Genomic DNA, 22861 nt, shown 5'->3' with positions numbered 1-22861 from the left:
TAGCATAATGCTCTCCAGTTCCATCCATGCTGTCGCAAAGTTTAGTAGTTCTTTTTTTCTTTCTGCTGCATAGTATTCCATTCTGTAAATGTACCATAATTTTTTGATCCAGTCATCTACTGATGGGCATTTAGGTTGCTTCCAACACTTGGCTATTGTAAATTGTGCTGCTATGAACATTGGGGTGCATAGGTTCTTTTGAATTGGTGTTTTGGTGTTCTTAGGGTATAGTCCCACCAGGGGAATCACTGGATCAAAAGGCAGTTCCATTTTCAGCTTTTTGAGGAAATTCCACACTGCTTTCCACAGTGGCTGCACCAGTCTGCATTCCCACCAACAGTGCACTAGGGTTCCCTTTTCTCCACAGCCTCGCCAGCACCTGTTGTTTGTGGATCTGTTTATGATGGCCATTCTGACCAGTGTGAGGTGGTACCTCATGGTGGTTTTGATCTGCATTTCTCTGATGGCTAGTGATGCTGAGCATCCTTTCAAATGGCTCTGGGCTCTCTGTATCTCTTCCTTGGAAAGGTGTCTGCCCAGGTCCTTTGCCCATTTTTTGATTGGATCATTTGTCTTCTTGGATTGGAGTGGAGTGAGTTCTTTATATATTTTGGAGATCAAACCTCTATCTGATGTATCATTAGCGAATATATTTTCCCATATGGTTGGCTCCCTTTCCATTTTGCTGATGTTTTCTTTAGCCGTGCAGAAGCTTCTTATTTTGATGAGGTCCCACTTGTTTATTCTTTCCTTTATGTCCCTTGCTTTCGGAGACATATCGGTGAAAAAATTGCTGCGTGGGATATCTGAGAGTTTCCTGCCAATGTTCTCCTCTAGGACTTTTATGGTGTTGTGACTTATATTTAAGTTTTTTATCCATCATGAGTTTATTTTTGTGTATGGTGTCAGCTGATGATCCAGTTTCAATTTTTTGCATGTAGCCGTCCAGCTCTCCCAACACCATTTGTTGAAGAGGCTATTATTGCTCCATTTTATGCTTCTGCCCGCTTTGTCAAATATTAGATGCCCATATAGACCTGGGCTTATTTATGGGCTTTCTATTTCCTTCCACTGGTCTATGGGTCTGTTCTTGTGCCATTACCAGATTGTTTTGAGTATAGTGGCTTTGTAGTAGAGTTTGATGTCCGTTATTGTGATCCCTCCTACTTTGTTTTTCTTTCTCAAAATTGCTGCGGCTATTCGGGGTCGTTTATGGTTCCATATAAATTTTTGAAATGTCTGTTCTATTTCTGTGAAATATGTCATTGGTATCTTAATAGGGATTGCGTTGAATCTATAAATTGCTTTGGGTAGTATGGACATTTTGATGATATTAATTCTTCCAATGCATGAGCACGGTATATGCTTCCATTTATTTGTGTCTTCCTTAATTTCTTTTTTCAATGTTGTATAGTTTCCTGCATACAGGTCTTTTACGTCTTTGATTAAATTTATGCCTAGGTACTTTACTTTTTCTTGCTATATCAAATGGTATTTTTTTTTCTGATTTCTTCTTCTATTGCATTGCTGGTGTTCAAAAATGCCTTTGATTTCTGAATGTTGACTTTGTATCCTGCTGTTTTGCCAAATTCACTTATTAGGTTGAGGAGTTTTTTGGTAGAGTCTACAGGGTTCTCTATGTACACTATCATGTCATCTGTAAAGAATGATTGTTTTACTTCCTCCTTTCCTATTTGGATGCCCTTTATTTCTTTTTCTAGTCTGACTGCTGTGGCTAGGACTTCTGCTACGATGTTGAAAAGAAGCGGTGAGAGCGGACATCCTTGTCGTGTTCCCGATCTTAGTGGGAAAGCTTTCAGTTTTTGCCCGTTGAGTATGATATTGGCTGTAGGTTTTTCATATATGGCCTTTATTACGTTGAGGAATGCCCCATTTATTCCCATTTTGCTGAATGTTTTGATCATAAGTGGGTGCTGTACCTCATCGAATGCTTTTTCTGCATCTATCGAGATGATCATGTGGTTTTTGGCTTTTATTTGTGTGATGTATTATGTTTATTGACTTGTGTATATTGAACCATCCCTGCATGCCTGGGATGAATCCCACTTGATCGTGGTGGATAATCTTTTTAATGTATTGCTGGATGTGGTTTGCCAATATTTTGTTGAGGATTTTAGCATCTATGTTCATCAGTGAAATTGGCCTGTAGTTTCCTTTCTTTGTAGGGTCTTTATCTGGTTTTGGGATCAGGGTGATGCTGGCCTCATAGAAGGAGTCTGGGAGTCTTCCCTCCTCTTGGATTTTTTGGAATAGTCTGAGTAGGATAGGGGTTAGCTCTTCCTTAAACATTTTGTAAAATTCTCCTGTGAAACCGTCCAGTCCTGGGCTTTTGTGTGCTGGGAGTTTCTTGATTACTGCTTCAATTTCCCCAGATGTTATCTGTCTGTTCAAGCTTTCTGTTTCTTCCTCCTTCAGTGTTGGATAATTATACTTTTCCAAAAGTTTTTTTCATCAAGGTTTTCAAATTTCTTGGCATATAATTGTTCATAGTAGTTTCTCACAATCCTTTGTATTTCTGTGGTATCAGTTGTTATTTCTCCTCTTTCATTTCTGATATTATTAATTTGGGTCCTCTCCTTTTTTTTCTTGATGAGTCTGCTTAAAGGCTTGTCAATTTTATTTATCTTTTCAAAGAACCAGTTTCTGAATTGGTTGACCCTTAGAATTGTTCTTTTCGTCTCTATGTCATTCATTTCTACTCTAATCTTGACTATTTCCTTCCTTCTACTTGCTCTGGGATTGATTTGTTGTTGTTTCTCCAGTTCTTGAAGTTGTAGTGTTAGGTCTTTTATTTGAAATGTGTCTATCTTTTTTAGGGAGGCCTGTATTGCTATGAACTTCCCTCTCAGGACTGCCTTTGCTGTGTCCCATAGGTTTTGGACTGTTGTCTGTTCATTTTCATTTGTTTCCAGAAATTTTTTGATTCTTCTTTTATCTCATTATTGACTCATTCATTGTTTAATAGTCTATGTTCACTCTCTATGAGTCTGCAAGTTTTTGAAGTTTCTCTTTGAGGTTGATTTCCAGTTTCAAGGCCTTGTGGTCCAAGAAAAAGTTTGATATTATTTCAATTTTTCTGAATTTGCTGAGTTTTGCTTTGTGTCCTATCATGGGGTCTATCTTTGAAAAACTTCCATGAGCCTTTGAAAAGAGTGTGTATTTTGCTTCTTTGGAATGTAAGGTTCTATATATGTCAGTTAAGTCTATTTGATTCAGTGTGTCATTCAGCGCTACAATATCCTTATTGATGTTTTGTTTGGAAGATCTGTCCATTTTTGACAGTGGGGTGTTGAAATCCCCTACTATCAGTGTGTTGCTGTCTATATCTTTTTTGAAGTCATCCAACAATTTCCTTATAAACTTGGGGGCTCCTATATTGAGAGCATAAAAGTTTACAATGTTGATGTCTTCTTGATAGATTCTTCCTTTAAGTATTATAAAGTGCCCCCCTGGGTCTCTTTTTATGGCCTTTGTTTTGAAATCTACTTTGTCTGATACAAGTATGGCAACCCCTGCTTTCTTCTCTTCCTCATTTGCTTGGAATATTTTTTTCCATCCCTTTACTTTCAATCTGTGTAGGTCTCTTGCTCTGAGGTGGGTCTCTTGTAGGCAGCATATGTGTGGGTCATGTTTTCTTATCCATTCAGCTACCTGTGTCTTGTGATTGGGGCATTTAATCCATTCACATTGAGAGATATTACTAATAGAAACTTATTCATTTTTTCTCTTTGTACCTGTGTTTTTCTCTTTCTCACTCTTTTCCTTCATCTTCTTAAACCAGTCCCTTTAGCATATTTTGTAGTTCTGGTTTTGTAGAGATGTATTCTTTTAGTCTTCTCTTGTCTGGGAAACTCCTTATTTCCCTTTCTACTTTAATTGAGAGCCTAGCTGGGTAGAGCAGCCGTGGTTGTAGGCCCTTGCTTTTCATGGCTTGGAATATTTGTTGCCATTCCCTTCTGGCTTGTAGTGTTTCTGTTGAGAAGTCAGCTCCTTGCTGTGTTACTTTCTCCTTCTCCCTTGCTGCCTTGAGCATTCTCTCTTTGTCTTTGATATTTGCCATTTTAATAATGATATGTCTTGGAGTGGACCTCCTTGGGTCCCTCTTGAGTGGGGTCCTCTGTGCCTCCTGGATCCATGAGACCCTTTCTCTCCTCAAATTGGGGAAATTTTCCATCATAACTTTTTCGAGGAGGTTCTGTATCCCTTGCTCCTCTTCTTCTCCTTCTGGTATCCCTATTATATGGATATTATTGTGTTTCAGGTTGTCCTGCATTTCCCTAAATGCCTCTTCATTCTTTTTGAGTCTTTTTTCCATTTCTTGTTCTTTCTGGGAGCTTTTTTCTACCTTATCCTCCATCTCACTGATTTGATCCTTGGCTTCATCCAGCCTGCTTTGGATTCCTTCTACTGTGTTCAATTCGGAAATGGTATTCTTCATATCCTCTTGTGTCTTCTTGATAGTTTCTATGTCCTTTTCCAGGTTGATATAGTTTGCTGTAAGATCCTGATAGTTTCTCTGCAGTTTCTCATAGTTATCTTTGAGCTGGCTGAGCTCATTGAGCTTCCTTAGAACCATTGTTTTGAATTCCATATCTGATAGTTCCCTTGCCTCTATTTCATTTAGCTCTCTCTGTGGGGAGTCCCCTTTTCCACTCATTTAGTGGGGGACTTCTTTTTCTTCCCATTTTTGTGAGTCTGTTAAGTTATTCATTTATTTATTTATTTTTGTTTCTGCTTCAATTGGGCCGTCTAGATTTCCTGACTTCGTGGATTAAACTTCTATGGTAGTAGGGGGAGCTTTTTATTGATTGATTGATTGATTGATTGATTTTTTTTTTTTCCTTTACTTTTCTTTCTGGGCCTGCCTCTGATGATGTCAGTCGTTGACCCGATATGACCTTGGGCCATTTGTTTGAGCCTTCCAGGAGTCTACTGTCTGTGTGTGACTCCTGCTTTGGGCAGCTCTGCGACCCTTCGGCCAGGGATCCACTATTTCTGTGGATCACTCTGAATTCTCACACCGGCTCCTTGAATGTGAGAATTCAAGGCTGGCAGGATCCCCCGCCCGCCTGGGCTTGCGTGTGCTTGCCCCAGCCCAGGGGGCTTATTGGCAACCTCGCGTACTCATCTGGACCCTGAGGCCGGCAGGCACCCAGCACTGGTCAGCTTAGGGTCTTCTATTGTGTGCTTTCCCCGCTTTTGGCTCTTTGGGTGCGTTGCTTGCCCTCACCAAATGGAGACTATGGAAATGGGAGGAAGTCAGCTCCAGGACTCTCCGGTTAATCCTGTCTCCAGTCTCTCCTCCAGGGACTCTGGGCAGCTCTGTGACCCCTTTGGCCCAGGATCCACTATTTCTGCAGACAGCTCTGCACTCGTGGGCCCGCGTGAGTCGGTTTACGCCTGCCCTCTCCGATCTGCACACTCCCTCGCAGGCCCCATCCGTGCCAACCTGTGGGAGGCCTCTCCAGCCCGCGCGGGTCCACACACACGCTCGCCAACCCTCGCTGACCACTTGGTGCTAGTGTGCGCAACTGCACTGGGTGGTTTTGGGCTGTCTATTGTGTGCTTTTCAGCTTTTGGCTCTTTGGGGGTGTGGCCTGTTCCTGCACAATGGAGACTACAGAAAGGAGGAGTCGGGACTCTCCGGTTCCTCCTCCCATTCTTTCCCCAACACCTCTGTCTCCAGTCTCTCCTCACAGGTGTCTGGGCAGTTCTGTGACCCCTTTGGCCAAGGATCCACTATTTGTGCGGACCGCGTTGCTATCGTGGGCAGTCTGGTTCGAGCGCGCCCTGCTTCTTCCTCTTTGGGGGCGTGCCCTGCCTGCCCAAAATGGAGACTACGGAATGGGCAGGGAATCAGGACTCCCTGGTTCCTCCTCCCGTTCTTTCCCCAATGCCTCCCTCTCCAGTCTCTCCTCAAGGCTCTCAATGCAGCTGTGTGACCCCTTCGGCCAGGGATCCTCTATTTCTTCCAGTCAGTCTGCACTTAGCCCCCCAGCTCACACGCGCACAAGCTGTGTGCGGAGCGTACAAAATGCAGGTTAATTGATTCCCTTATGCCTGAGCGAGATGGTAGCTGCAGAGTGGGAGGTGAGTTATCACCGGGGCTCCGCCGCCCGCCGTCTCAGTTCTCTTCACAAAGTTTTCCTCACCAATCTTTTCCCAGGCACCAGCCCACTCAGCTGCCGCCTCTACCTAGAGATCAAGAAGGGCGGTTTCCATTGCAAATTTTTGCGTTGGTCCTTTAAATGTCTCTTTGCATCCCCGGCCACCTGTCTCTGGCAGAGAGCACCCCTAAGCTTTTCGGGGTTGCGTTTTGTCTGTTTTCCTGGTTTTAGCTGTTGGAGTCTAGAGGTCCCTGTTTATGATTCAGACCCCGTTCTTCTCAGGGGGAACTAACTGACCATTTCAATGTCCCTCTGGTGCTGGTGCCCGTGGACACCCAGCCCACCCTCTTGAGCCTCCACCACACTTCTCACCCGTTGGGATGTGTGAGAGTTGAATCCACTGTCTGTCCGCAGCTCCAAGGCTCCTCTCCCACTATAGTTCCATTGTTTTCCAGGTGATTTCTCCACTATTTAGTCGCAATTCCAGTTTGGTCTTGGGAGGAGGAGGTCAGCGTGACTCCCATTCACTCCTCTGCCATCTTCCTCTCTTTATATATTTTTGATATTAACCTTTTATTGGATGTATCATGGGCAAATTTCTTCTCCAATTCAGTAGGTTGTCTTTTTGTTTTGTTGATGGTTTCTTTTGTTGTGCAAAAACTTTTAAATTTTTTGTAGTCTCATTTATTTTTTTCTTTTGTTATCCTTGCTCCAGAAGATATGTCCAAAATGATATTGATAAGGGCGATGTCAAAGAGTTTATTACCTATGTTTTCTTCTAGGATTTTTGTGGTTTCAGGTCTAACATTTATGTCTTTAATCTGTTTTGAGTTTATATTTGTATATGGTGTAATGAAGTGGTCAATATCATTTTTTGCATATACCTATCTAGTTTTGCCAACAACACTATTGAAGAGGCTGTCTTTACCCCATTGTATTGGGTTGGCCAAAAAGCTCGTTTAGTTTTTTCCTTAAAGTAAAAGATACATTTTTCATTTTCACCAATAACTTTATTGGTTTGGATATTTTGAGTATGTCCGGCTATTTCCTGCCATTGGCTTCCAGTGGGTAGAGGCCAGGGGTGCTGCTAAACATCTTACAATGCGTAAGACAGTTCCAAGCAAAGAATTTTTTGGTCAAAATGTCAGTAGTACAAGAAACTTCACAAACCTCTTTTGACACATTTGATCAGTCACATCATCTTCTCCATATACTGCACTAATCTTCTTTTGCATTTCAGTTATGTTTTTACCTTTCTTGAACACCAAAAATGTTGTATATTTTCTTCCATCTTCAATATTAAAATGCCTGCACAAAAATTTATCAATTTCTATTTTTTTTTAATGTACTCTAATATGACAGTTGTCACAATACAATCTAACAAAAACAGTTTCAAATGAACTTAAAGACAACTAAGCACTACTAGGGCCAGAAAAAACTAAATGAGCTTTCTTGGCCAACACAATATATCTTGTCTCCTTTGTCATAGATTAATTGACCATGTAAGTGAGGGTATCCTTCTGGGCTCTCTATTCTATTATTTTGATCTATACATCTGTTATTATGCTAGTACCGTAAATAGCTACTATGATTGTTATAGCTTTATAATATAGCTTGGTATCAGGGAGTGTGATACCTCTCACTTTGTTCTTTCTCAAGATTTCTTTGACTGTTTGGGGTCTTTTGTGGCTCCATACAATTTTATGATTAGTTGTTCAAATTCTGAGATATGTCATTGGTATTTTAATAGGGAATGCATTGAATCTGTATATTACTTTAGGTAATAAGGACATTCTAACAATACTAATCCTTTAATCATGAGCAGGGTATATCCTTTCATTTATTTGTATCTTGTTCAATTTCTTTTATGTCTTAATAGTTTTTGGAGTATTTGTACTTTTACCTCTTAAATGTATTCCTAGGTATTTTATACTTTTTGATGCAATTGTGAAGGGAATTTTTTTCTTAATTTCTTCTTTTTTTTAAAGATTTTATTTATTTATTTTTAGAGAGAAGAGAAGAGAGAGAGAAAGAGAAGGAGGGAAACATCAATGTGTGGTTACCTCTCACGTGCCCGCTATGGGGGAACCTGGCATGCAACCCAAGCATGTGCCCTGAACTGGATATTGAACTGGCAATCCTTTGCTTTGTAGTCTGGTGCTCAATCCACTGAGCCACACCAGCCAGGGCTTAATTTATTCTTTTGATCATTCATTATCAGCATATAGAACTGCAATAGATTTCTGTATGTTGATTCTGTATGTTGCAACTTGAAGTCATTTGTTAGTTCTGATAGTTTTTTGTAGAGTCTTTAGGGTTTTCTATTTATACTATCATATCATCTGAAAATAATGAGTATTTTACTTCTTCCTTGCCCATTTGGATGCCTTTTATCTATGCGTCTTGTCTGATTGCTGAGGCTAGGACTTCCAATACTACATTGAACAGAAGTAATAGTGGACTTCTAAGATCAGGAACTTGTCTTGTTCCTGATCTTAGAAGAAAGGCTTTCAGCTTTTCACTCTGAATATGATGTTAGCTGTGGCTTTCTCATATATATGTGTCTTTTATTATGCGAAGGTATGTTTTTTTCTATACCCTCTTTGTTGAGAGTTATGTTTTTTTTTTTTTGAGACAAGTGGTTTATTTGGTAACAAGGAGTAGAAAGGAATTTTAAATTCCCCTTCTCTCTTCTGATGACTGAACTGCAGTGCTTAAATGGATAGCAGCACACAAGAGTTTCCCTGCAGTCCTTGATCTTTTGCAAAAATACAAAGATGTCTAACTTATGTGACTTGCAATTATTTCTTAGACAGAAGTGCCAGCTGTTGTGCCTTCCAGTGTGTCAGCAGTTGCTACATTCTGCTTGTCTTCAGGTTTCATGGTAGGAAACAGACGTACCTCCTTGAAGTAACTGGAGTCTGTGAGAAACATGAGGATGTGGTGGATACCCATGTCCCAGCCAGCTGTGGGGGGCAGCCTGTATTCCAGTGAGGTGCAGAGGTACTCATCTCTGAATATTACCTCATCTTCGCTCCTGGCCTTGGCCTTGCGCTGTTCTTTTTGAAAAGCTGCCACTGCTGCATGGGGTGATTCAGCTCCTGTAGGCATTGCACATTTCCTTCTACGTGATAAACAGCTCAAAGCACTTAGTCAGACTCTCATAATCTGTGGGTGACCTCAGGTGAATGTAGGATTGATGCATATCACTTCCAGGAACTTCCCAACAAACTTACTAAGGAGCCTGGCTGTGGTTTGAGGTGGAAGACATTCAGAAAAACATTTGACAGCTTTTGTCACTCAGATATCATCAAGAACTATGCAAGTTTCTTTAGTTTCAAAGAGGTTAGTTTCTGGCAGCCTCACCCCCAGGGCTTTCTCAAGCTTTTCGACTGTGCTGCTACTCCAGGGGAGTGGGGTGAAGTTAATCTGGTGGGCTTGGTCCTCAGGCCATCTGGATGGCAGGTGACCTTGTAATTGCCTGTAATGGGCTTCAACATCCCTGAAACCTTCTCTGTGATTTCTATGAGATTGTCATAGTCCGTGTAGGCCATGTGGAACTCACAAGTGGTGAATGCAGGATTGTGAATCTAATCGATTCCTTCATTCTGGAGCTGGCATCCAATTTTGTAATCCTGGTTAATGCCACCAACCACATTGCTAATAGATGGTAATGCTACCATCTTATAGTGGAGTTCTGGATCAATTTTCACATACAAATTCATGTCTAGCCCTGGCAAGGTGGCTTAGGTCATTGGAGTGCTTTTCCATATACCAACAGGTTGTGGATTTGATCCCCAGTCAGGGCACATACCTAGGTTGTGGGCTTGATCCCTGGTTGGGGCATGTATGGAAGGCAAGTGATAGATGTTTCTCGTTCACATCAATGTTTCTCTCTCCCTTCCATTCTCTCTAAAATCAATAAACATATTCTCAGGGAGGATAAAAAATTTAAAAAAGTATGCCCAGCTCATTGTGGTAGGTGATAAAAGACTTGGCCACAGCCTGGAATGATGTTCATCAGGGGAGTTCCAGTGTCTACAAATCTCAGCTCATCCAATAAACTTCTTATATACTATGCGATGATTTTAGAGCAGATGATAAGTTTCTGCCTCACAAAGTCACTCAAGATCAAGTCTCCAAGCATTTCTGATGACGTTACATTTTCTTGTCTTTGAGGCCAAAGTGAAAATGAAGTAACAGATGCAAGCAAGGAGACAGCAGTGTGATCTCATAGGGAATGATGCTCCGATCACCATTCTTGGTTTTCCCAGGATTCTCCTTATGTCTCCCTGACACTGTTTTTGATACGGATAAATTCTTCTGATATATAATTCCGGGAATTGGCCCTGATTAGCCACTTGACCCCCTTTTCCTGGAAGGTCATAGAAGATGATCTTTCCTCCAGAAGCTCTTTGGACATGAATCCTACCTGCCACCTTTAAGATGATGTCACTCAGGTGGTCCCCAGGCTGCAGGTAACTATATTCTTGGATGAAGTGAATGAGATGTCTACATGGAACATGTGTGGGTACAAGCCTGCCCCATTGACCTTTAGTTGGTGCACTGCTTGGCTGTTAATTTCGTAGTATTGGTTTGGGTCCAGGTTGTCTTCCTTGGCACCATAACATTGTCAGCGTGTGGTTGGTGGCACAGCAGTGGCCTGGCTTGGTTATTCCTAACTGGCTGCTTCTGCTTGGCCTCCTTCTTCATTACCTTCTTCTCAGCTTTCAGCCATTTTTTAAGCTCATTTCTTTGATAAGAAAGTGGCCTATCCTTGTGAAACACGACAAAAGGAGCAAGTTGACCCAGTTGCAGCTCCCCCTGCCCGCACTGTGCCCAGGAGGTTTGGCTCAGGGACCCCTAACAAATCTTACAAAAGCTTGAGGCAACATGGCAGAGCACCTGGGACTAGTGATCACCACTCCTTTAGCTCAGTTGTGCCTCACCGTTGTCCACTTTCTCCTCAGTTCCTGCACCTTGGCCTTCTCTCCAGAGGGCCCGACCCAAAAGCTATAGAGAACTTTTTTTCATAAAAGGATGCTGAATTTTTCCCAAATGCTTTTCCTGCATCTACTGAGGTGGGCTTTTTATCCTTTATTTTTTCAATGTGATGTATCACATTGCATTCCTGATGTGACTCCCACTTGGTCACGGTAAATTATCCTTTGGTGTATTGTTGAACCTGGTTAGTTAATATCTTGTGAATTTTTGCATCTGTGTTCACCAAGGATATTGACCTATGACTTTCTTTTTTTGTAATGTTTTTATCTGGTTTTGGTATCAAGATACCAAATATTTGAATATTTGGTAGAATTCATGTGTGATGTCATCTGCTCCTGGACTTTTATTTGTTGGGAGTATTTTGATTACTGCTTCAATTTCATTTCTAGTAATTGGTCTCAGATTTTCTATTTCTTCCTGGTTCAGTCTTAAAATGTTATATACTTTTAGAGATTTATCCATTTCTGTTATATTTTCAAATGTATTTGTTATTCATATATTCCTTAATGACCCTTTGTGGTTCTGTGGTATTAGTTCTAACTTCTCTTTCATTTATGATTTTATTTGGGTTCATTTTTTTCTCTCAATGACTTTGGATAAAGGTTTGTCTATTCTATTTATCTTTTCAAAGAACCAGCTCTTAGTTTTATTTATCTTTCTTTCTTTTTTCTTTTTTTGTGCACAGACCACTATTACTTGAAATAAAACAAACATAGAACCCTATTTCACACATCAGACAAAAAATATTCAAGAGAGTTAAAAAATCAATATGTAAAATCTAAGGAGTTTTAGGAGAAAATACAAAATAATATTTTTCTTACCCTGAAGAAAATATTCAAAGCCAGAAGCTATAAAGTAAAATATTGACAGTATGACTATATTAAACATTTAAGACTATACAGTAATATACATATAAAAAAAGTTAAAGAACAAGTAATAGAATAGGAAAGTATTTGCAACACATCTAAAAAAGGGTTAATAGTTTTGTGTTTTTTTTTTAGGTAAAAATTCTACAAACATTTAATCAAAAAATGGATAAAGAATACCAAAAAGTGATTTAAAGCTTTTTAAAAATAACAGGCAAGAAATATACAAAAACAGGTTTAGTTTCAACAAATAATGAAGTAGCGATTAAAATAACACATCATTGTCACAATCAGATTAATAAATATTAAAAATATTGGTAATATCAAGTATTGGTGACCGTGAAAGGACCTGGGTATTCATAGACTCTTTTTCTTCATCTTCTTAAAGCAATCCCTCTAGCATATCTTGCAATGCTGGTTTGGTGGACGTGTATTCTTTTAGTCTTCTTTTGTCTGGGAAACTCCTTATTTTACTTTCCTTTTTTAATGGAGAGCCTTGCTGGGTAGAGCTGTCTTGGTTGCAGACCTTTGCTTTTCATGACTTGGAATATCTCTTACCATTCCCTTCTGGCTTGTAGTGTTTCTGTTGAGAAGTCAGCTGTTAGCCGTACCAGTGCTCCCTTGTATGTTACTACCTCTTCCTCCCTTGCTTCCTTTAGGATTCTCTGTTTGTCTTTGATATTTGCTGTTTTAACGATGATGGGTCTTGGAGTGGGCCTCATTGGGTTCCTCTTGAATGGGACCCTCTGTGCTTCTTGGACTTGTGTGACTTTTTCTCTCCTCCAATTATGGAAGTTTTCCATCATTACTTTTTCAAACAGGCTCTCTATCCTTTGCTCCTCTCCTTCTCCTTCTGGTATCCCTATTATATGGGTATTACTATGTTTCAAGTTGTCCAGCATTTCCCTAAATGCCTCTTCATTTTGAGTCTTTTTCCATTTTCTTGCTCTTTCTGGGAGTTTTTTTCTACCTTATCCTCCAGCTCGCTGATTTGTTCCCCTGCTTCATCCTGCTTTTGATTCCTTCTATTGTGTTCTTCAATTCAGAAATTGTAGTCTTCATTTCCTCTTGTCTCTCATTGAGTTTCTATGTCCTTTTTCATGGTGATATAGTTCGCAGCAAGTTCCTCGTAGTTTCCCTGTAGTTTTTTGTAATTCTCTCTGAGCTCACTGAGCTCATTGAGCTTCCTTAGAACCATTGTTTGGAACTCAATATCTGATAGTTTACTTGCCTTTGTTTCATTTAGTTCTTTTTGTGGGGATTCCTCCTTTCCCTTCGAGTGGGGCGTATTTCTCTGTCTTCCCATGATTTGTGAGACTCTTCTTTTTTGCTTCTGCATCTTAAATGGATCTGTCTTGATTTCCTGACTTTGTAGTGTGAACTACTATGGTAGGAGACCGCTGTTTTTTCTTTTTGGATCTGCCTCTGATGATGTCAGATATTGTCCCTGTCTGACCTTAGGCAGTCTGTTTGAGACTTCCAGGAATCTACTGTCTGTGGCTGTCTCCTTCAGTTGTTAATCTATCTTTCTATTGTTTTTTAAACTTTCCATTTTTATTTCTTATGCTATTTTAACTATTTAATTCCTTCTGTTTACTTTGGGTTTTGTTTGTTCTTTTTCTTGTTCCTTTAGATGTAGAGAGTAACATAGTTACTTGGGAATTTTTTTGCTTCTTGAGGTAGGCCTGTATACCTATGAACTTCCCTTTTAGAAATGATTTGCTGCATCCCATAAATTTTGAAAAGTTGTGTTTTCATTTTCATGTTTCAAGATTGTTTTTGGATTTTTTTTTAGATTTCCTCCTTGATCCATTAGTTGTTTAGCAGCATGTTGTTTAGTCTCTGCATATTTGTGTTTTTTCCCCCAGTTTTCTTTCGGTAGTTGATTTCTAGTTTCATGCCATTTTCATATCAGCTGCCTGATATGAAAAATGTATATGCTAAGAAAATTTACTCTCTTTGTGCCTTTGTAGCAGGCTCTTGAATACCTTTTTTTTCAGTTCCAACCACTTTGGGATTCAGTGATTCAAAAAATAATAATTGCATGTCTCCTATATGCCAGGTGCTACAAATATCCTCACTCTCTGATATTGTAATGGCCATTGAGTCAGTTCCTAAAGGAGCAGGAAGGCATACAAAGTAAGTTACAATGAATTGATATGTCTTGATTTTATTTTTAATTTTTAGCATTTCACGTTACTTTAAAAAAAATTCTTCAGCTGAGGATATGCTTACTGATTTTAGGGAGAGAGGAAGGGGTGGGAGGAGGGAGAGAGTTGGTGGGGGTGGAGAGAGAGAGAGAATGAATATCAGTGAGAGAGAGAAATATTGATTGTTTGCCTCCCACACTTGCCCTGACTGGGACTTGAACCTGCAACCTTTTGTTGTATAGGATGATGCTCCAAACAACTGAGTCACTTGGCCAGGGCCACATTACTCTTTGATATAGTGAATATCTTGAGGTATCACAAACCCAAGGCTAAGAACTGATGCTGTGTGGACCAGCCATCATTCTGGCTAAATACCTTATTTTCTTCTATTATCCTGGATTCCAATCCAGGATAATGTGGGAAGGAGGTACTGTGTAGAGTTCTAGGTCTAACAAGAAAGACATTAAAAGATTAGCCATCTATATGGGTGCTAATGTATTGAGACAATTAAGGCTTATAATAATGGAAAAAATAAACTCTCCTGGGAAATGAATGGGACTGCTGAAGCTCTTGTCTCTTTCTGACAAATAATTTTAGAGAAATACTCATATTCTCCACAAAGTGGGCTCTTTAAAAAAAACCAAACATGTTGACTTAAGCTGTCTGTAAGTTACTTTAATTCCTGAGCAGAAGCAGGTGGGTGCCCAGAACAGTGCCTGACAGTAGCCTCACGCCTGAAACTCGCCTGCTGGCCTTCTGTTACTACAGCCTGTAGAGTTCTACCTTGCTTTCTTGCCATGTATTTGTCTGTTTTTGTCTTTGCATTTTTATATGGAAATTTTGCCCAAGGTTTATATAAAGTTGTATTGTTTACTTAAAGCCTTATGATATCAAAATAGTATCTAATAACTATGAAAATAACATGTGTATGTTGTGTTTTATTGAATATAATCTATACTGTGCTTTTCTCCATGATCACTGAGCCTTTTAACAAGATACAAGTATTTCTCCTTACAGAATAGGACACTGAGGCTCAGGCAGGTGAAGCAACTTGTCTAAAGTCACACAGTTAATTATCAGCCCCTGGCCTGGGTCTTCTGCCCCAGGGCTGGTGTTTTTTGCATTATGAGAGAGAAAAATCATCACTGTTCTCAGGAGGCTGATGTAAGACTTGAGTGTATTGCAATGATTTTGGTGGCAATGTATAGAAATTATCCTACTGTAGGGTCTAACGAGCCTCCTAGAGCAGGTATTTAAGCTGCGTTGACTTGGTGAATGAGCAGACTGTGGAGCTGGGCCAAACTACAGAAGGCACTGAGGTTGACTGAGGGCCTGACACGGAGCTGTTGATGCCCAACAACCACGATTCTTTGTGATGTGTGGTGAGACTGGCATCTGGGTGTGGTTTGTGCAGCGGTATCATCTCCCTCTTGAGAACTGGGACTTTGCCAGCTGTCTTTTGCCTGGCTCCTCCCCAATTACTAGAGAAGGGTAACATGGAGTTACAGTGATGATTCTGGGAACATAGTTATCCTTCTGCCACCCTGTGAGGCCAGCTCTGTGTCTTTAGGACACAACTGTTGCATGTGGCTGAGACACACAGGAGGGACTCTACTTGACAGTTATGTTATGATGTTGATATAGCAAGTGTTGGTTGAAAGGCTCCAGGCACAGATCTTGGAATTTGCATGACCTTCTTTTTGTTTCTCCAGTGTGTCATACTCCCTGCCACAGGGCCTTTGCATATGCTTCACCTCTGCTGGGGATGCTTTCACCCCTACCATTCTTCACACTTCACAGACTCATACAAAAGTCCACTTTTTTTCTGAAAACTTTCCTTAACTCTTGTACAAATATATACTTAGTCTTGGTAAAATACCTATTTAACTCATTAAAGAGAGAACTGGATGACTGAGGAAAAGAAAACTGTCTATAAGAAGTATCCAGAAGATAGATAGATAGATAGATATCAATATGCATGCATGTGGTTGCATATATATGTATATATACTGTTACATATACTCTCATGTGTGTATATGCATACATATGTATACATGTATGTATGCATATGTATGTGTATATATATATAGTTGTGGAAAATGTGGAGAAAAGAATGTTGGAATAAGACTACAAACTTTAAGATATAAACTGTTTAAAGTCCTACAAGAAAATAACACTAACCTTTGGAATTTTTTTTAACCTGTCAGAAATTATTTGTAAATCTTTTACAAGTTAACACCCTACCTTTACAGAGTCTGAGCTATCAGGAGCTTGCTCTCTCTGCATTCAGACCCACTGGGTTTTTCTGGAAGGAAGCAGGTATCTGTGAAGTTTGGAATCTGGTCAAAAGGACAGCTTCTTAGAATGGAAATGGGATGCTTTTGTGGGCCATGTGCAGATACTTGTCAAATTCTCCAAGTTGCATGGGTTCTCTGATGCAGAGCTGTAGCATTTACCAGACCATTTTAAGGTGACATTCAAGTGCTCCAGAAAGAAAAGGCAAGTGAGGAATGAAATGCTCTATGGCCTTGCACTTTCTCTCAAGTCCTCTTTTTGTTTGCATTTCAGATTAATAACAAAACAAAACAAAATACAGCAGTAGATTGATGCGCCTCAAAGCCGCACAAGAGCCCTTCTGAAGTGGATTGTTTCAGCTGTGGATTTCTAATACTGGCCAGTAGAGGGCACTCTTTGCCCACATTCAGTGCTGTTTTCTCCTTGGAATTGCTCTCTTCTGGAGGCGGGAAACGTGCTCCCTCCTTCCTGCCTTTAGCTCTGGGAGAGATTCACTTCTAGCTATTTCTAATTTAATTTTGAGTTCTCAAGCTGCAATGTCTGAACAGTTATTTTAACATTGGCACCTAATGTTGTCAATTATCCAAAGACCTAGAAAAGACATAAGAGGGAAGTACATTCTCTAAAGTTCTTGGAGCACAGGTTTAGACAGAAATGGGGCCAAACGGGCACAGGGTGCTGAACAAACACCAGTTAAAAGATACTTGGCTTCAGATGAGCCCGACCCTCACAACTTCATAGTTCAGGCCACACCTCCCTTTGCTACAAAAATGAAAGAGGTGGTTTCAAAAAGCAGCATTCATTGGCCAGACTAAGGGGGAAATAACATTGAGACACATGTGACACTGCGCTTCCCATGGGGACATTTTCATTCCTTCCAGTGGATTCTGTGTTTCCCCCAACATATATATATTTTCAATCCTATTGATGTTATTAATAACACTGGTAGGTAACATTTATTGTGCTCTTGTCATCAGCTCGGCCCTGTGCTAAGTGCTCTTTGGAACATCAGTTGTTTTAACTTTAAAATCCCCCGAGGCGGGGGAACTGCTGGGTCTTCTGAGGTTTTCTGAGGGTCAGACACTTGCTGAAGGTCATTTAGCCAGTGAGCTGAGGGAGGATCCAGATTGGACCCCACACAGGTCTTGCCCAGACCTCTCCATCCCCCATTTATTGAGTCCCAGTTATGTGTTGGATAGTGTGGTGCAGACACAGGAAACAGTGCATCTCTGGTAAATTTTAATTTTGAATGTGTTATTATTTAAATATTTGAAAGTTGAAAGAGAGAGAGAGAGAGAGAGAGAGAGAGAAAGCCAGCTCTCAGGAAGCCCTAAGGACTCTTTCATTCCTAGGAAGGTCCCTTCCTTAGTGGCCACAAGGATGGAGGTGGAGGGGTTGGGAGAGGTTGGTGGGTTCAGCTTCCATCCCTCCGTCCTTTCAATGGGAGCAATTCTGCTTCTACCAAGTTGATGTCTGTGGTTTTGAGTAGGATTGGGTTTGACCTATGGATTCTGTTACTGAAAACAATGTAGCAAACATTCAGTATAGGGACTCCAGGGCACACCCAGGAGTGTATGCACCATGGCCCCTGGTTCCCTTCATCTTCCAGCTCTCTTTTCAGTGGCTCTTCCCTCCTGCCTGCCTCCTGGGCCACACACTTCCTTCCTTCTCATCGGCACACTAAGCCTTCTCATCGCCAGCAGCTGGGCTCAACTCCTGTGAGGTGGGGAGGCTGTGATGATGAGGCCTGGAGCCAAAGTTCAGCTGCCCTATCTGCTAGCACTGTGTACTTGCCTCGTGCCCCAGGCTCCTCACCTGTGAGATGGGGCGCTAACAGAATCTACCCAACAAGTCATCGTGTGGATTATCCGAGACCACAACATACACCTGGCCCAGAGTAAGTATTCAGTATCCACGGGCCATTATGAGTATTCATTATTGTTAATATTGGGTTGGTCAAAAACTCCATTTAGTTTTTTCCATAAAATCAGACATTTTTCATTTTCACCAATAACTTTATTGGTTTGGATATTTTGAGTATGTTGCCTATCTCCTGCCATTGGCTTCTAGTGGGGAGAGGCCAGGGGTGCTGCTAAATATCTTCCAATGCATAAGACAGCCCCACAGCAAAGAATTACTTGGTGAAAATGTCAATAGTACCAAGAAACTTCACAAACCACTTTTGACATGGTCGATCAGTCACAGCACCTTCTCTAAAGCACATTTTCATTTTTGCATTTCAATTGTGTTTTTACCCTTCTTGAAATAATAATGCGTAATACACCAAAAATGTTGTATATTTTCTTCCATCTTCAATATTAAAATGGTGCACAAAAATTCACTAATTTTGATAATTTTTTTTTTTAAAATGCACACTGCTCTGACAGCTATCACAATACAATCTAACAAAATTGTTTCAAATGAAGTTAAAGGCAACTAACACTGCTAGAGCCATCTTATGGAATAAACTAAACGAACTTTTTTGCCAGCCCAGTATTATGACCTCTTTTATTTTCCTCCCAATAGCCTTAAGATAGTTCACCATCTTTTCTGCTTCTATTTCTTCCTCTCTCACTCCCTTCTCCTCAGAGCTTGGCCAGCTGTCTGCCCCACCCTCTACGACTGTCCTGAAACAGATTGTCCCCCATCTTTTGAGAGCAAAGCCATGAGGTAGGCTTTGCCCAGACTGCATCGCAGGTTCCCCCCTCACTGCATCAAGCCCGGGCCCCATCTCCTTCTGGACCGCTCTGTTTCTGCTCATTTACTGGCTCCCGACCTCCGCTCTCAGGTGTACCCCTCCCCAAGCCCGTGGCTCCTGGCCTCTCCTGTCACTGTAGGTTCTTGCCTTTGGTCAGCTCATCCACGCCAGGGCATTCTCTTTGACCTCAATTACAAATCCCAGCTCCCCACTGCTTTCTCTCTCTGCCTGGCGGGGATCCCCAGATTGCATATGTGTTAAACCAAGATCCAGACCCTCTAAAGCTAGTCCTGCCTCCTGATTGCCACATGACACTACCTTCTGCATCATCGACTGCATTGTTAGTGAATTTCTGTTGCCCCCAATCTGTCATGGTCTTTCTATTGGTATACCCCGGTGCTCAGTTTTGCCTCTGTCAGAAATTCACAATGTAATGTAATAATGTAGAATGTTTCTAAAAATTACAGTATTGTCTAAGCTGACTACTAATTATAAACCATACATCTTTTTAAAAAAAGCATTGTCTTTGAGGAAGTTTGGGTGTTATTGGCCATTTTGCCAAAGAGCGACCTCAGAGAGAGGCTAGGCTGGGGGCTTGCACAGACCTCGGAGTCGGTGTTACGGATGCAGCCGGGAAGGCGGGGCCTGTGACTCCTGGTTCACCTTTCCCTCCCAAGCTGGAATGGGCCCTGGAAAGCTGTCGGCTAAATTACCAGGGGAGGTAGCAGGAGCAGGTCCACTGTTATTTTCTGTAACCCTGTCCCCAAGTGAAGAGACTTCCTTCAGGGAGGGATAATAAAAAGGAAAGAACCGCTGATGCACACAGCACCACAAACAAATCTCAATGTTCTGTACCGAGTGAGAGAAGTCAGACGTAAAAGGCTATCTGCTCTGTGATCCCACTTCCATGACATTTTAGAAAAGGCAAAATTATAGGAATAGAAAATGGAGCAATGGTTGCCAGGAATGGGGGTGAGGAGGAGGATTTGGCTAGAAAGGGGTGTAGGAGGGACTTCTGGGGGTGATGGAACTGTCTCTTCCTTGTGGTGAGGGTCATACACTTCTGAGTGTTTGTTAAAACTCACCTCTGCACACTAAAAGTGAATCTGACTGCGTGTAAAAGTACATTTTTAAAGATGAGTTAATAAAATAAAATAAAATCCAGGTTTCAGGGCAGGAAGGCAGAACATGCGGTCATCACCCTCTGACAAGGTGGCTCTAACCCCAGTTGGACAGATGTGGAAACTGAGGTGCAGGCCTTTGGGAAATGGTGGAGAGAAGATTTCCTTCTTTTCTCTTCTGTGCCTTCACCTCAGCCCCTCTAGGCCCTGGGTGCTGCTCTGGGAACTGAGGACCAAGCTTACAAGAGGAGGGACTGGTTTCTGCCCTCACAGTGTGGAATTCTGGGGAACAGACGTGGAGTGAGTAATTCCCAGAGTGGCTTGGGCGGGAGGGTCAGGATGCTGCAGGGCTCAGAACAGGGTCGGGGAGGAGGGCCTTGAGGACGGCAGTGATGAGGGGGGTTAGTGGCAGCCGGTGGCCTTAAGCAAATGAGAATGCAGTCTGAGGGCACTGGGAAGCCCAGACCAGCACTGTACCCCCCACTTCCTGTTGTGCTGCTGGGGCGCCTTCTGTAGTATGTGTGTTTGTGTGTGTTACATTTAATCCACTCTGCTGGTGATTCATGCATCCCTCATAGACTCTAGCACCTAAATACAATCTGTTAATAAGCTGTGTCTGGCGGAGCCTGGGGGCATTTATAGCTGCACAGTACTCAGTGGCTGATGATCTAAGCACAGCTTGGGAAACCAAAAATAACTTGCTGCTCCTCGTTTTGGTTTCCCACTTGCCAGCCCATCCTGTCATCTCTGGTTATCTTGGTCATTCACTTGGTTATTTGTGAAAGGTCTACCCCTCCCCCTGCCCCCGTTTGCTTGCAAGTTTCATGTTTGCATGGTCCACTTTCTCACCAGCTCCTGGTACCCAGGAGCACTCAGAAAACGTTTCTGAGGCAAGAGGACTGCATGTAGCTGTTCTCAGCTCTGTGTCTTCAGCACTGATCACTCCCTCTCTCAGAACCTTGGTTTTCTCCTGTCTTTACATAGGAGCTGGCCTTGAGCTCCCGCTACCCACCATGTATGTCTCGAGAACATGCCTGGAGAGCAGCTCAGGTTGCAGAGACCTGTCCAGGGCTCGCAGGAATGGTGAATGCGTCACATTCTCAGAGGCTATGCCCTGTGGTGCATGTGCTGTTCTGGCTGTTCCAGGGGACAGGATGGTACCAGCACCCGAACAGTGTGCTTTTCAAGGCACCTGTCTATTTTAGTTTAATGTATTTGTATTAGATTTCCTTATGTTTCTTTGTTTTTCTTTGGAAGCATTCATAGGCCAGTGCTGAAAAAATTACCATCTTTTGCTCTAAAAGAAATATAATTCCCTATAAAATTTTGGATTTCCAGGGTCCAGCAGGTAAGCTGATGTTGCTTTTGCAGATAGCAGGTGGGGGTGGGGGTATCAGTCATTATGGGGCCACCGAGGAGTTTTGCAGGATCGCTTTCCACTGTGGAAGGCCAGCCTCGCCTCTCCTGTTTTCTTTTCCTCCTCCTCTCAAATGCACTCTGAGAGCCAAACTAATTCAAAATATTATCCTTTCCTCTGTGGGCTCTTGGTGTTGAGGTATCTACAAAAGTCCAGCGAGTGAATACTCACTTTGTTATAGTTTAGTGTTGGCAGTTAAACATGAACTTTATGAAACAGAAAGTGGAAAATGCACAAAAGGATAAAAGAAAAAGGTTTACCACTCTCAATATTATAGTGTCATTATGTAACTTTGTACCATACTTTAAAAGTTAATATTTTAATATAATGATTTTCTCATGACATTGGCAATTAGAAATTGCAGTTGAGGGACTCAGCCCCTCCCTCCTGCCCTGAAGCATATGAAGCACCCCTACTCGTTGTGGGTCTGTCCACGCACCTACCATCCATCCGTCATGGATTGAGGGCCTCTTCAGTGTGGAACAGGGTTAGCTTCCAGGTAAACAGTAATCAATGAGGCAGTCAGGGAGTAATTAACTAGTGGAACCGGAGTGAAAATAAACACACAGGAAGACAGCAGGTCATGGGGTCTTCAGACTTGCAGGCCTCCCGTGCAGTGGTAGCCCACTCTCTGTGGCTATCTTGCATCGGTGAACCCTGTCCGTGTTGCGGGGCTCGATTTAAACACTGGATTCAGAGTTTCCCTATGGAAAAGGCAGCCCAGCAGGTGCTCAGGACTGTGGGACCTTCTCCTGTTTGGGTAACTGAGAGGCTGTGTGTAAAAGTGTATAGAACTCAGTTGTTGCTCAGCTGGGATAGTCAGACTGAGAAGGAGACGTTGACCTTGGCCTGGCTTGCCAAGCCCACAGAGGAGCTTGTGTTCTTTGATGCTGGAAGTCAGGTGGTTATTTGGAGCATCCCAGGCCACTGCTGGAGGCAGAAGGAAATTTTTAGAGGGTTTCCTAGAAAGCTTTATGAGCACAGCAAAGTCTGAAATCATTTATGTCAGGCCAGAAGTCACCAAGTCTGCATGTGATGGGGACCAGGCAGCACCTGAAACCAATGGCCAGGGCGGTACAAGGGCCATAAGAGGAAGAGACAAAGATGCCAGGGGACCACACCCCACCTGAAGGAGGCAGCTGCCACTTAACCCCAGCTGGGCATTGTCATATGTCAGAAGGA

General features: G+C 41.9%; 1 protein-coding gene and 1 pseudogene across 1 annotated transcript in view; one reads left to right on the top strand and one right to left on the bottom strand.

Moving 5' to 3' along the window:
- ARHGEF3 (Rho guanine nucleotide exchange factor 3) overlaps window positions 1-22861 on the top strand; it is a 315180-nt gene that overhangs the window by 69178 nt on the left and 223141 nt on the right. The window lies entirely within an intron of this gene.
- On the bottom strand, window positions 8937-11023 carry LOC129088307 (lysine--tRNA ligase-like; annotated as a pseudogene).

This window comes from Pteronotus mesoamericanus, unplaced genomic scaffold, assembly GCF_021234165.1.
Source record: "Pteronotus mesoamericanus isolate MK-2021 breed Mesoamerican mustached bat unplaced genomic scaffold, CSHL_Meso_final scaffold_54, whole genome shotgun sequence".
NCBI lineage: Eukaryota > Metazoa > Chordata > Mammalia > Chiroptera > Mormoopidae > Pteronotus > Pteronotus mesoamericanus.
This window is presented reverse-complemented; position numbering and strand designations above follow the sequence as displayed.